At 50.2% G+C, this 7,150-nt stretch overlaps 1 pseudogene across 1 annotated transcript; it reads left to right on the forward strand.

Moving 5' to 3' along the window:
• Window positions 1-2,398: 2,398 nt before the first annotated feature.
• LOC308273907 (transmembrane protein 237-like) lies at window positions 2,399-3,584 on the forward strand (annotated as a pseudogene). Its single transcript has one exon. The product of its transcript is annotated as a transmembrane protein 237-like (transcript).
• The last annotated feature ends 3,566 nt before the right edge of the window (window positions 3,585-7,150 follow it).

Here is a 7,150-nt window from a genome sequence, read left to right on the forward strand (position 1 = left end):
CCAGCCTCAGCTACTTAGTGAGGCCCTCTGCAACTTAGCAAGATGTTGTTTCAAAATAAAGACTAGAATGCCAGGCATGGTGGCACATACTTGAATCCCAGTACTTGGGAGGCTGAGGCAGGAGGATCGCACAGGTTCAAAACCAACCTCAGCTACAACTTAGTGAGACCCTGTTTACAAATAAAACATAAGAAAATATGCCTGGGAATGTAGCCCAGAGGTAGAAAGCCCCTGCACCACACACACCGACACAGCCCTCTTTGGTTGCAAAAAGCCGGGCAGGATGGGCCGCTCTGGTCTCCGGCTCCTCTCCGGCCCAGGGAGCGGGTGGCCACGGGCCCCGTGCTCCCACCAACCCAGCGGGACGCCAGCCCTCTGCTCCTGCACGACAAACCTCCCGGTGAGCTCTGACACCAGCCACTGTGGAGGCCTCCCTGGGCTCTCCTAACTCTAGCAGTTCAGCCGAGGTCCCAGGGCCCAGGAGGGAACTTACTTGAGGACGCCTTTCAACAGCAGGCGGGGCCTTCTCATCTTGCCCTGGGCGGGGCGGGGCTGCAGCATCGCAGGGCGCGCCTGGGCCGAGGGCTTCTCAGTCCCACGGAGCCGCGCTCGCCGGCCATCACTGTGAACAACGGAGCAGCGTCAGCGGGCTGTGCTCGTGAGGGGCTCTGCTGTGACGCGTCCCTGCGAGGGGACAAGGGGCACAGACAAGGGGCGAGTGCGCTGTGATGCTGGGAGGCGGGGAGGAGGGGCTGGAGGCATCGCCGTGACTGTCTGCATCGGGAGGGCTGCCCTGTGCTGCAGGTGTCAGTCCCCAGTATTAACAAAACAAAGAACAAACTCTTGATAAATGTAACAACTGAGGTAAATTTAGAGGGACGTACTCCAGTTGACACTAAAAGGCTACATATTACGTTACCAACTTATTTTTTGCAGTCCTGGGGATGGAACCCATGGGCATTCTACCTCCAAGCTACACTCCCAGCCCTATTTTTATTCTGTGTGTGTGTGTGTGTGTGTGTGTTTCTGGGGGTGGAACCCAGGGGCTTTCTACCTCCGGGCTACACTCCCAGACCTATTTTACATTTTATTTTGAAACAGGGCCTCACTGAGTTGCAAAGGGCCTAAGTGAGGCTGGCCTCAAACCACAATCCTCCTGTCTCAGCCTCCCGAATGCTGGGATTACAAGCGCGCGCCACCACTCCTGACCTACCAACATTCTTGAAAAGGCAGTATGGGCGTCAAGAGTTCTGGAGAAGGGAGGCAGGTGCAGCTATGAGGAACCACCCGGCACCTGCAGATGTAGAGGTGGGACAGTCTGTAGCTTCACTACATACATCTCAGCACTAAGCTACAGGGGCTGTAATTCTGCAAGAAGACTATTTGTGAATTTACTAGTATTTCAAAAGGTAAAGTTTAGTGATTCATTCATTTGCTTATTTTGCAGTACTGAGGACTGAACCCAGGGGTGCTCCACAACTGGGTTATACTCCCCGTCTTTTTGTGTGTGTGTGTGGTACTTGGAGTGGAACCCAGGGGCTTTCTACCTCCGGGCTATACTCCCAGACCTATTTTATACTTTATTTGGAAACAGGGTCTCACTAAGTTGCTGAGAGCCTCACTAAGTAGCTGAGTGAACCTGTGTGATCCTCCTGTCTCAGCCTCCCAAGCACTGGGATTACAAGCACGCGCCACCACGCCCGGCTTATCTTTTTTATTTTGAGACTGGGTTTTCCTGCCTTGCCCAGGCTGGCCTTGAACTTGCAATCCTCCTACCTTAGTCTCCCAAATTTCTGGGATTACAGGGGTGTGCCACTGGCCAAGCTCAGTAGTAGAGCGCTTGTCTACCATCTGTGAGGCCCTGAATTTAATTCCAGACTTCACACACGATAAGCAAATACCCTTTAACTTTCAGAGATCCTCAGAAATACTTCGAAAGGAAGAGCAGATAGGAGGTCTATTTTAAAGTCAGAAGGAGCCGGGCGCGGTGGGCACGCTTGTCATCCCGGCATTCGGGAGGCTGAGACTGGAGGTTCGTGGTTCGCGGACAGCCTCTGCTACTTAGTGAGGCCCTTTGTAAGTCAGTGAGACCTGGTTTCAAAATAAAGAGTAAAAAACAGGGCTGGAGGTATAGCTCAGAGGTCGAAAGCCCCTGGGTTCCATCCCCAGACGCCCACACACACAAAAAAAAATTAAATAAAATTGCAGTGTGCACTATGTGTCTGGGGTCTGTCACTAAATAAGAGAAACTTCCAAGAAAAGCATCTTCCCAATACTGGTTAAGCTCAAACCCCAAACTGAGTGTGGACAGATTAAAACAGCAAGGGCAGGATGGGGGTCACGGGCGAGGACCGGGATGCTCTGCGCCTGAAAGGGCACACCGGGGGCTAGAGGCGGGATGGGAAAGAAGCAGGTGCGTCCTCCTCGAGCCCTTCCACCTGTGCCAAGTACTGTTCCAGGTGATATTCCACTTAGTCGTCCTAAGAAAAAGAAGTCCAGAACAAAAACCACATTAGACAGTGCTTCTTTGGAAGGCCTGGCTGAGCCTGTTGTTCTTAGGCCATCTGAGAGCATACAGCCACCAACTGAGGAACTCAGAGAGCACCCAGAGGCCCCTGTTCGAAGGAGACAGAAGAAGACGAGGCCACCTCTTGAGTTGGAGACTTCTGTCACCCAAAAGAAGGTATCTAGTCCATCTTTGTTACGCAATGAAAATGGCATTGATGGGGAACCAGCTCAGGAGGCAGTTATTCCAAAACCCAGAAGGAAAGCAAAGAAAACCCAGCCAACAGAGGTACAATAGGCCAATGAGCTCGGAGTAGAAGATGAAGACATCATTACTGACGGGCACGAACTCCAGAACAGCAGCCTAGGTTCACAGCGCCCACTGGAATTAGCCAGCCTCTAGGCCAAGTATTTGTGGGAAAAAGCCGGCGATTGCAGGCTGCTGATCGTTCAGAATGGATAAAGACCACAGAAAACTTAGATGTGTCAATGGCAATGAAGCCTTCTTGGACCACCAGAGATGTGGCAATTTCAGTGCACCGAGCTTTCAGGACAACTGGTCTGTTTTCTCATGGCTTCTTGGCTGGCTGTGCTGTGTGGAAGATCGGTGTGATGTATGTTCTAGCAGGAGATCGGCTGTCTAACCTTTCCAACTTTCTGCTACAATACAAGGCCTTGGCCTATCCATTCCAGAGTCTTCTCTACTTGCTTTTGGCGCTAAGTACAATTTCAGCTTTTGACAGAACTGACTTTGCTAAAACATCCATAGCAATCCGAAATTTTTTTCCTCTGGATCCAACAACTTTGGCATCTTTCTCATCCTATCTCTGAGTCAGCAAACGACAAGTGACAGCATCCACCTTTATACACCTCCTTCTGTTAATGGTAGCCTCTGGGCAGCAGGGACAGAGGAGCAGATTCTCCAGCCATGGACTGTGGTGAATCTTGTGGTGGCACTTCTGGCTGGACTATCTTGGCTGTTTTTGTCGTATAGGCCAGTCATGGATCTTAGTGAAGAGTTAACGTTCTTCTCTGAAGTGGAAGAGTATCCTGATAAAGGAATCAGAGCTGCTTCATAAAGCCAGCTTGCGTTCAGAGGGATAATGATCCAGTATTTTCTCATTTTGGTTTTTAAATGTATTTTTATAAGACATGTATGTATGAATTTGTAATTGATTTTTATTATATAATGCTGGACAATTTCTAAAGATTATGGAAAATGTTAAAATGCACCTGCAGTTTATACCCAAATGTTAATTGCTATAGCACTATCATCTTTCATGACAAAGGAGATAGCAAGCTAGGAACCAGGAGGTAAAAGTATTTTTTTCTGTTGAATAAAATTAGTTATATTCATAGTCATTATCTTAAAAAGCACTAATTCAGTTGGGCATGGTGGTGCACACCGGCAGTCCCTATAACCTAGGAGGCTGAGACAGGAGGAACACAGGTTCGAGAACAGCCTCAGTAACACAGTAAGACTCTTAGCCACCTATGGAGACCCTGTTTCAAAATAAAATAGGGCTAGGAGTGTAGCTCGGAGGTAGAATGGCCCTGGGTTTAATCCTCAGTAACACACACACACACACACACACACACACACACACACACACACACGATACTAATTCAGAAAGACCCTTGACTGTAGTGTTGTAAAACATATCAAGTTTAAGTTTAGGGAATAAGATAGATGGAAAAGGCCATTATTTAATTTTAATGTCACTTTACTGAACAAACTGAAATGTGAAATATGTTTTCTGAGTGGTGGTTATGTGTTGCATAATTATAATACAATGTAATTTAGCTTGGAAGACACCTATGGCTAATAAAATGAAAAGAAAAAAAAAAAAAAACCAGCAAGGGCAAAGTAGAAGGGCTGCAGGCGCACCCAAGGTGTCCGCGCACAGGAAGCGTGCGGCCGTGAACATCCTGCCGTGGCTCAAGTCTCGGGGAGCCCCGGGGGCGGGGACCCGCAGATCTGCCCACTCGGCACTGCACTTCCACGAGCGCCCCGGGATGTGGACGAACACGCACGCTTATGCGGCACCAGCTCAAAGCCCTGGATGCGTACGCCGAAGCCGAAAGATACTCCAGCAAAAAAAAAAAAAGCAGCTTTGTAAAAATATATGCAAATGGCAAGGCGTGGTGGCGCGCGCTTGCAATCCCCGCGCTCGGGAGGCTGAGACAGGAGGATCGAGCAGGTTCGAAGCCAGCCTCAGCTACTCAGTGAGGCTCTCAGCAACTCAGTGAGACCCTGTTTCCAAATAAAGTATAAACTGGTTGGAGTGTAGCCCGGAGGTAGAAAGCCTCTGGGTTCCACCCCCAGTACCACCAAAAAAAGTTATGTATAGGTGCGGTCACATTCTGGAACTCATCCAGGAGGAATATGAGAATTCGACTTTTCAGAGCTTTGTCAAGCCCCCGAGCTGGGGACTCGCTGGTCCTGAGCCTGGCGACTCTGGGGGACTCAGAGTCGGGGCCTAGCAGACGGTCCTCAGGTCCACGGGGTGAGCGCTGAAGGGGACTCGGGTGTAAGGGGTTGAGGAGCTCCTACGCGCAGGCTCCTGCAGTGCTCAGCCGCCCTCGCCAGAGGCCCTGACTTTGCAGTAGAACCAGAACCGTGAGCGCAAACAAGCCTTCCCGTTGGTAAGCCAACTGCTCGGGCGCCGCACTGGGTAACGGAGGGCCACTAGCCCGGGCCACGGCTCAGCCCGACCTCCCACCACCAGCTGTGCTCCCCTCCCACCACCAGCAGTGCTCCCCTCCACCTCTTCTGTCTTCTTTCTTTGTCCTAGGGTTGAGGCCCAAGGGCATTCTACCTCCTAGCTATACCCCCAGTCTTTTTTTGAATTCTTAAATCTTATTTTGGGACAGGGTCTGGCTAAGAGGCTGAGGCTGGCCTCGACGCCCCTGAGCCTCCTGTCTCACCTCCCAAGTCCCAGGTTGACGGCCTGTACCACCAGGCCAGGGTGTGGTGGAGGAGCGGCTGCAGTTCAAGGCTGTTATTAAACACTGACCGAGGGCAGGCCTTGTTAACTGTGCACCATAAACTTCAGCGGCGATCGCACCGTTAGGTAACAAGAATGATCAGAACGCCAGGGAGGAGAGCTCCACGCGGTTACAGGTATCCGGATGCCTGGAGGATGACACATCGACCGGCGGTGATGAGCAGATCGTGCGAGGGCGAGACATCCATTTCTGGTTTTGTATTCCTCTTAACGTTACCTGAATTCTGTACATTCCTAGCTTTGCTTCTGAAATACTGAAACTGTTTTCACTCTGAGGGGACATCCTTAAGCTATGATTGATAGCTAAGCTTTGAAATATTTGAAAACCACCCAAACAAAACAACTGTAGGAACCCTTGGCCATCCCTTCAGTATGTTAGGGGCACTATTTGATAAATCAGGCATTTAACAATGAAAAAGTGCCAGGTGTGGTGGTGCACACTTGTAATCCCAGCATTTGGGAGGCCGAGACAGGTACTTAGTGAGGCCCTTTGCAACTCAGTGAGACCCTGTTTCAAAATAAAGAATAAAAAACAGGCTGAGGTATAGCTCGGAGGTAGAGTGCCCCTGGGTTCCATCCCCAGTACCACACACGCAAAAATAATAATAAGTAAAAAGACGAGCAGGGACTAGATGCTTCAAAGCATACACGAAGACTTGCCGACTGACGTGTGGGTAATTACTGGTACAAGAGCAGGCACGGCAGTGTTTATCGGGAGGGATAAGTCTACACACGATCTCAGCAAACCCTCAAAACACCTACTTCATCTCATCGCCATCTGCACTACCAGAGGGCACCCGGGTGAGCCAAGGAGCTGGGAATTTCAACCCACATCTGTGCCCTTCCAGCCAGGGAAGGGCAGGAACCGGGCAACAGGTGGCATGCACACACAGGAGAGAGGGGAGAGGGAGAAAGACTGTGCGTGCATGTTGTCAAGTGAGGAGGGCAGGCTGGGGCAGGTACTGCGATGAAAGCCCGCCTTTAAGAAAGCAGCCGTCAAGCCGGGCGTGGGCGCACGCTTGTCATCCCAGCTTGCAGGAGGCTGAGACAGGAGGATGGCGGTTCACGGACAGTCTCAGGTACTTAGTGAGGCCCTCTGCAATTTAGTGAGGCCCTGTTTCAAAATAAAGAATAAAAAAAAAAAATAGAGCAGGTGGTGTAGCTCAGAAGTCAAATGCCCCTGGGTTCCATCCCTAGACCCGCAAAAAAAAAAAAAAAAAAAAAAAAAAAAAAAAAAAAAAAAAAAGAATAAAGAAAATAAATTGGGATCTCAGTAATAGAAAGAAACGAGTGATTTTTGGAAATGGATTTTTGTAGTTTAGTGCTGATGATTAATTTAAGATGATATTCTCAGAGGCAACCGGAAACGCAGACTGGGCTCGACAGAACTCACCCTGCCAGCCAGCCCAAGAAGCAGGCCCCACGGCGTCCACCCGTGGCCCACACGGACGGGCGGGCGCTCTCTCTCCTGCGAGCTAAACAGGCGCTAGCTACCAGGGGCCTTCTACCTCCAAGCTATATTCCCCAGCCCAATTTTTTATTCTTTATTTTAAACAGGGCCTCACTAAGTCGTGGAGGGCTTCACTAATAGCTAAGGCCGGCCTTGAACCCTCGATCCTCCTGTCTCCTGTCTCGGC

Source organism: Muscardinus avellanarius, assembly GCF_963383645.1.
Source record: "Muscardinus avellanarius genome assembly, chromosome: 15".
Lineage (NCBI taxonomy): Eukaryota > Metazoa > Chordata > Mammalia > Rodentia > Gliridae > Muscardinus > Muscardinus avellanarius.